The sequence below is a fragment of the Manis pentadactyla genome, chromosome 9, assembly GCF_030020395.1.
Source record: "Manis pentadactyla isolate mManPen7 chromosome 9, mManPen7.hap1, whole genome shotgun sequence".
Taxonomy (NCBI): domain Eukaryota; kingdom Metazoa; phylum Chordata; class Mammalia; order Pholidota; family Manidae; genus Manis; species Manis pentadactyla.
In genome coordinates, this window is record NC_080027.1 from 65563337 (window position 1) to 65570912 (window position 7576).

Below are 7576 nucleotides of genomic sequence, written 5' to 3' on the forward strand. Positions count from 1 at the left end.
AATCCAAGTCTATGACATTTATTTTTGTAATTTTCTGAGCTACACATTTTAACTGAACACTGACTGTTTGGTGTAGAAGTAAGATTGTCTACCCAGGAGTGGATAAAATGAGATAATTTAGTAACCCCATGTAAATTAAAATTGTTATTCTGCATGAACAGCAATAGAAAGGTAGTTGCTTAGACCATAGAGTTGAGCCAGAGTTCAGAAGTTGCTCTGATACTTCTTAGTTGTGTGACTTCAGAAAGTTCAATGAATCTGTTTCTGTTCTCTCATATATAGTAAGGTTATAAAAGTCTACCTCATAGAGTAGTTAATTAAATGAAATAATACCAAAAAAGCATTTAGTACAATGTCTGTAACTAATAAGTATCTAGGAAATGCTATTATTAAATGCATTATATAGTGTAGATTACATATTATAATGGTGTTCCGGAATGTGGTTATTGGTCATGTTCTGGGAATTATAATCCATGTAAGGCAAATTGCAAAATATATATAGTGCAAACTGAGCTTCTCAGAATCAGGCATGGTTGTCCATAGGAATATGACTATGCAGAGAATAAACGTAACAAACTTCAAGAGCAATTGTTTTATTTGATAAGTAATCATATTAATTTTTAATGTTAAAATATAGGAGGATTTGGTAGGAGGACAATATGTACTTAGATTGCTCTTGATAGTAAAATGCCACAGTTCATAGAAAATTGTTATTAGCCTAGAGATAACTGCGGGCATCACATTAACAAAAAAGGTAATTGTAAAGGGATGTTTGTTCTAGAGGTGCTAGAAAGAAAACAGAAAGGTGTTGGCTGCGCCAGAAACCTGTTCTTTGTTGGCTATTTGGGTGTCAAGGCCCCATGATGGCAGGAGGTGCTCAGTGCTTTTGTCTTGAATCCAGTGAGGCTGTGTTAGTTTTAACACTGAAATCATGAAACAGTGTCTCAGGATACCGTGGGCTATTGGAAACAGTTGGGGATTTCGCTTTACTTCAATGGGATCTAGGAAAGGAAAACTTGAGATTTTTTTCTGGCTAGAAATTAAAGTTCTCTATTATATTTCCACTCCAGATAAAAGTAAGTACAGGAAAGCCTTCCTTGTGTTCATCTTTTTTTAATTTTTTAAAATTTATCTTTCTTTATTTTTTATTTTGTTATCATTAATCTACAATTACAGAAAGAACATTATGTTTACTAGGTTCCCCCCTTCACCAAGTCCCCACTACATACCCCTTCACAGTCACTGTCCATCTGCTTAGTAAGATGCTGTAAAATCACTATTTGTCTTCTCTGTGTTGCGCAGCCCTCCCTGTGCCCCCCACGCACTATACATGCTAATTGTAATGCCCTCTTTCTTTTTCCCTCCCTTAACCCTCCCTTCCCACCCATCCTCCTCAGTCCCTTTCCCTTTGGTAACTATTAGTCCATTCTTGGGTTCTGTGATTCTGCTGCTGTTTTGTTCCTTCAGTTTTCCTTTGTTCTTATACTCCACATATGAGTGAAATCATTTGGTACTTCTCTTTCTCCACCTGGCTTATTTCACTGAGCATAATACACTCTAGCTCCATCCATGTTGTTGCAAATGGTAGGATCTGTTTTTTTCTTCTGGCTGTGTAATATTCCATTGTGTATATGTACCACTCTTCTTTATCCATTCATATTCTGATGGACATTTAGGTTGCTTCCATATCTTGGCTCTTGCAAATAGTGCAGCAATAAACATAGGGGAGCATCTGTCTTTTTCAAACTGGAGTGCTGCATTCTTAGGGTAAATTCCTAGAAGTGGAGTTCCTGGGTCAAATGGTATTTCTATTTTGAGCATTCTGAGGAACCGCCATACTGCTTTCCACAATTTTTGAACTAATTTACATTCCCACCAGCTGTGTAGGAGGGTCCCCCTTTGTTCACACCCTTGCCAACATTTGTTGTTGTATGTCTTTTCGATGATGGCGATCCTTACTGGTGTGAGGTTTTAATTTGCATTTCTCTGATGATTAGCGATGTGGAGCATCTTTTCATGTGCCTGTTGGCCATCTGGATTTCTTCTTTAGAGAACTGTCTATTCAGCTGCTCCATCCATTTTAGATTGTGTTCATCTTTTAAGAGGTTATCTAGCCTTTAGAAATGAGATGCCTTCTCTGAAGAGGCAGAGTTATTAGTGACAATATTCATGATCTGGATTAACTTGACTAAATTAAACTTGTAGATGGGAAGAGCTGGATTCATAAACTTCTTGTATATAAGAAAATGAAAATGAGGCCAAGAGAGCATGAATAATGTTTTCCAGATCACACAAAAAATTGTATATAGAGTTCAGCCTATAATTTCTATACCCTGCATTGTCAAGCCCTGGAGTGGTCATGACAAGACACATGACATGGGCTTTGTTATAGGACAGCTCTGGCCGTGACTCAGACACAGCAGATTTTAGAACTTGTGCAAGTTATTTAATACTTTTTGCCTGTTCTTAGTGGGACCCAAGCTTTGCAGAGTTGAGTATGAGATTGAGAAAATGTGAACAAATGCCTTATGCAGGAATGGGGCTTAGAATACATATTTAATGGAGATGAAATGTCTCCACATTCCCCATTTCCAGTGTTCTGCCTACTTATATTACTCTCTTGTGGCTTCTCAACCCTAAACTTGCTGGGCCATTCATAGGTATTGCTGTGAGGAAAGGAAATAATGAATCTGAGAAAGAGGGTGTGTTCCATAGATACACATATCACTGCATTAACTTTTGTAACTATGCAACTTTTAGACCAAACTCTCTTGAGAGTGGTTTTATGATTAAATTCCCAAATAGTAAAATAAAGCTAAAAAATTTGGGAGTATGGATCTAAACATTTTTGGTAATATAAATATCCTGATCACATCATTTGTTGATTTATTTTCCAATAACATTGAAGAAATTATCTTTCCCCTTTGTCCTGCAGATGTTTTCTTTAGAATTCTTATCTGATTCTATGGTAGATAAGCACAATTTAGTGTTTCATAATTCTTCCTTTTCACTGAATATTTGGCTCCAGCCAGTCAAATTTCAGAATTCAAGCTCCATTTCCTAGACCTTAGTGGAGACAAGTCTCAGAACAAAAGTATTTAACAAAGGGGTCAGTTCTGTAGCAGAGGCAAGGGGGTACCTGACTGCTACATACAAATGCTACATCCTTCATAATTTTTGATGAACACGAGAATAACCACAAAGAGCTTGGTCATTTTGTTCATCTTGTGTTGCCTCAAATGTAAAATGGAACTATTTTTCAACAATTTAACTCATATCCTTATTCTAAGGATTCTTTAAAGAATTTATTTTAATTTTTTACAAAGTAGGATTTTATTAGCTCAATAAAATACATATGCAGATACTTTCAAATTTTTATTGAAAGCGCCGATTTCATCACAGAGAAATGGTGAGGAGAATAAGGGAGATAAGTTGAAGTTCCAGTGTATAAATTATTTATTATTTCTGGGTCAACAATATAGTGTAAGATCTACTAAAATGAAAGAAAGACATTGTACAAGGATAGGAATTAATTAAAAGGAGACTACAACATGGTGTCTGCGTTTAGCGAGTATCAGAGAAAACATTCACTCATTACATTAATACTTACTAAATAACCATATATACAATATGCCATATATACAGCAACATACTCTGATACACTTACATCAGTGTGTGCATGTGTGTGAATGGGTACTGTCTGCGCTGGTATCAACCTATTTTCCCTGATGTCCTAGACTGCACTGTCATCCCTTGCCTCGTTCTAATCCATGAATATCTAACAATAATAGTTGGGGTCATCCTTTCATCTCATTCCCGTGTTCTCATCCTGAATATGGTCAGTATTATTATCTTCAGTGGTAGGTGATTACAAAGAAGAAGAAAGCAACCAAAAAACAAAAGGAGAGTCTATATGGAGGATTTTCCATATAGTCATTGTGTGAATGTGCCAATGTCAGTTTAATAGCCTTTAGTTTCCTGAAAATTAAGCTAGAGTCTTTTCTGGGTCTTAACAGTCTACGCCTCTCTCATAAAATCTCTTGATTTGTACTAGTCTTCCCTCTACTGTTTCTTTCTTATATATACCCACCCAGGTCCTGACATAGCCAGGATTCTTATCCCCATCCACACTAGACTTCTCCTCTCCCACAAATACCACATTCTGTTCTGTATCTCCTCTGCCCGCCATCCTCCATGCCATATCACTCAAGCCCACCTGTTTGAGCATCTTTGCCTCCTGTGTGACTCCAACCTCTGTATTGCTGAATATGGGAAACATCAGAGTATGGGAATCAACACAAATGACTGGGAATGAGCACCACCTTCCAGCTCCCACATCCAGTGAGGCAAGAAGGGAAACCTGTATTCTCTCTCCCAATATATATGTCAGGTGTTAGAGAACAGTAAGGGATTTAGGATGGTTCTGGAAAGTCAAATTATTGTATCTTAGTTACATGATAAATTAGTTGCATTTTGCTAAGCTATCCTGGAAAAACTATGTGTGATACCATTTGTTAAGGGAAGCATTTTCTCTCTTCCATAGAGCGGATTTTGAGATTTAACTCACAGCCCACACAAGCTGATTCTTAATTGGAACTGATCCCTCAGGGGAAAAAATGAGGTAACTTCATTATAGTGTATGCCAAAGGAAAAGCCATTGATAAAAAGTACGTGTTCTGGACTTCTGGAAGAATATATCAATATGGCCCAAGAGTATAGAAAAAGAAAGAAATGTTAAGAGGAATGGGCTTGTTTTGTAAAAGGAGGGCATTCCTGGAGAATGGAATGACATGGATTGACCACAGAATATTGTGTCATAAAGTATCTGTGTATGCATGTGCATGCTAATTTATTTTTGCCATTCCTGCATGCATACTTCTTTCTTCCTGCGTGAATACTCCAGATTTCTTTCGGGAATTAACTGTTTTCCTATTCTTTGACAATATAGTCTGTGTACTTGATTTAAGCTGTGCCTGAAGTCAGCCTTCCTCCCAAGTATTTCAGTTGCTGGGCCAAAGAATTGCTATTGCTTATTGCTCATTTGATTTGATTCTTCTATCACTGTAACAGGAAGAGTTCTCAGTGGTAGATGTGGGGGATTTTCAGTTTTGGTAGGAGAGTGACAAAAACAGCCCTGCTTGGCTAGTGTGGAAGATCCATGTTGTGGGGCAGTGAAAGGTAGGGTCAGTATGGACAGAATAGTATGCCTCAAATGCTAAATTAAGAGGATTGGCCAGTTTGGTTGGCAGTCACCTTGCTATTTGTGGGAGACCTATTTTTTCCTAGTTATGGCCTGGTAATATTAGGCTGGGTCCACAGCCAAATAGTCATTCTTAACTCATTGAAGTCTAACAAACTTTGGCCTTAACCTCTGCTCTTAAGTTTCCTGACTTTATGTCATTTTGCAGCTAAAATAGATGAAAACTAAGCCTCATACAGAAGTTTAATGTGTCCCCAAGGCAACATTGAGATTTTCTCTTCCTCCCACTAAAGAGAAAATTTTATTTAATTTGTAGGGAGAGGAGGAAGTTGCTAACATTAGGCTGTTTACAGAAACTCCTCTAGGAGTCTCTGATTAGCCTAGCCTGTCTAATTCAGTTCTATTTCAGGGTGGAATCCATGTCAGTCCTTCATGTTCTGTTTTTCATTTTAGTGAGGGATGGGTCCTAGGCATTAATTTATACTTGCATAACCACTGAGATATGTCATATTTAACCTTCTGGTTAGGAACTGGGCCAAAGTGTTTTCTATACTCTGAGAAGCTGTGACTATAGTTGTTGATATTAATATATTACTGTATTTTCAGATTACCTTGGAGACAAATATGAATAGATTTTATCTTCCTTAAATGAGACAACTCCTTTTTTTTCAGTGGCTGATTTTAGGACTAAATACATAAAGCCTACCTTGGCGCTTATGATGCATAGCAATTGCATCAGTGTATATTTGCCCCTTCTTTATGGAAACTGTTAGCCACATTTTTTTAAGAAACCTTCCTTTACCACATTCCCATCATGATGTTGGTAGATAAAACCGTATTCTCTGGGACTTAGGCTGATATTGAAGTATGGAGTATCTTACTGACTTAGAAGTACAATTGAGCTCGCCTAACCACAGTAGACTTTAGGACTTTAGTTAGGAATGCTGAACTTCCTTTCTGGACTTGGGGAAAGGGTTTGAAGCTGGGACTGAGACTTGAAGCAATCATGAGGAAAGAGCCTAGTGTCAGGGACTATCTGTGAAACCTAATGATGGAGAAAACCCAGAGGAAGCAGGGCCAAGGGATGGATGTTACTGTACTGGTTTGAGTAGGAATCAGGCTCTAACTCAAGCTGTTTCAACATAGAGCTTCAGTCAAGTCCATTATGTTTTCTTAAATCAGTTTTTATCAAGATTTTTGTAGTTATTTATTATTTGATACTATAGGAAATGTTTCCCCCTCTGATTCTTCACTTAGAGAACTCTTTCCTTTTCTTCAACATTTCTCTCAAGTTTTTCTTCCTCTGTAAAACTTCTTTTGACCCAACTTGGTAGTTGGTCAATCTTTCAAAGTCTCTATAATATAAAATAATGGTACGCTTACTTATCAGTATCTCTCATATTGTAAATTACAGTAGTTCATTTTGTAATACTGAGCACCCATTCTCTGCCACATTGTATTAAGCTTCAGGGATATGATTCTGAACAAGACAAATATGGTTTATCCTCTGTGTGAACTATTGAGCTGACCAGTTATTGATTAATAGACACTAGATGTATTTTAGCCAAGGGAATAACTAGGGAAACTGTGGAAGATGACTAATAAACAAGTGATTACACATGTGATACTGTTTTGAGATTCACAAAAAGGGGGGATTGCACAGTGCTAAATAAGTATGATGATTTTTGCAGTACTGGATATGCCCCTTGACCACAATATTTTGTTTTCCTTTGTTTTAAATCATTGTTGGTTCTTTCAATTATTGTATACAACAAAAACTTGAAAAAAAATGTACTGAATTAGTGCATGATTCAAAACATATTGGTCCCTGAACCTTTCTTTTTTTTTTTTAAATAATTATTTTTTATTGAAGGGTAGTTGACGCACAGTATTACATTACATTAGTTTCAAGTGTACAACACAGTGATAAAACATTTATATACATAATTCTAGGTTCCATCTATCACCCTAACAAGCTGGCACAATATCTTGACTATATTCCTTATGCTATACATTACATCCCGGTTACTTATTTATTTTACCATTGGAAGTCTGTCCTTTTTTTTTTTTTTTTTTGTGAGGGCATCTCTCATATTTATTGATCAAATGGTTGTTAACGACAATAAAATTCTGTATAGGGGAGTCAATGCTCAATGCACAATCATTAATCCACCCCAAGCCTAATTTTTGTCAGTCTCCAATCTTCTGAGGCATAACAAACAAGTTCTTACATGTAGAACAAATTCTTACATAATGAATAAGTTACATAGTGAACAGTACAAGGGCAGTCATCACAGAAACTTTCGGTTTTGCTCATGCATTATGAACTATAAACAGTCAGTTCAAATATGAATACTCATTTGGTTTTTATACTTG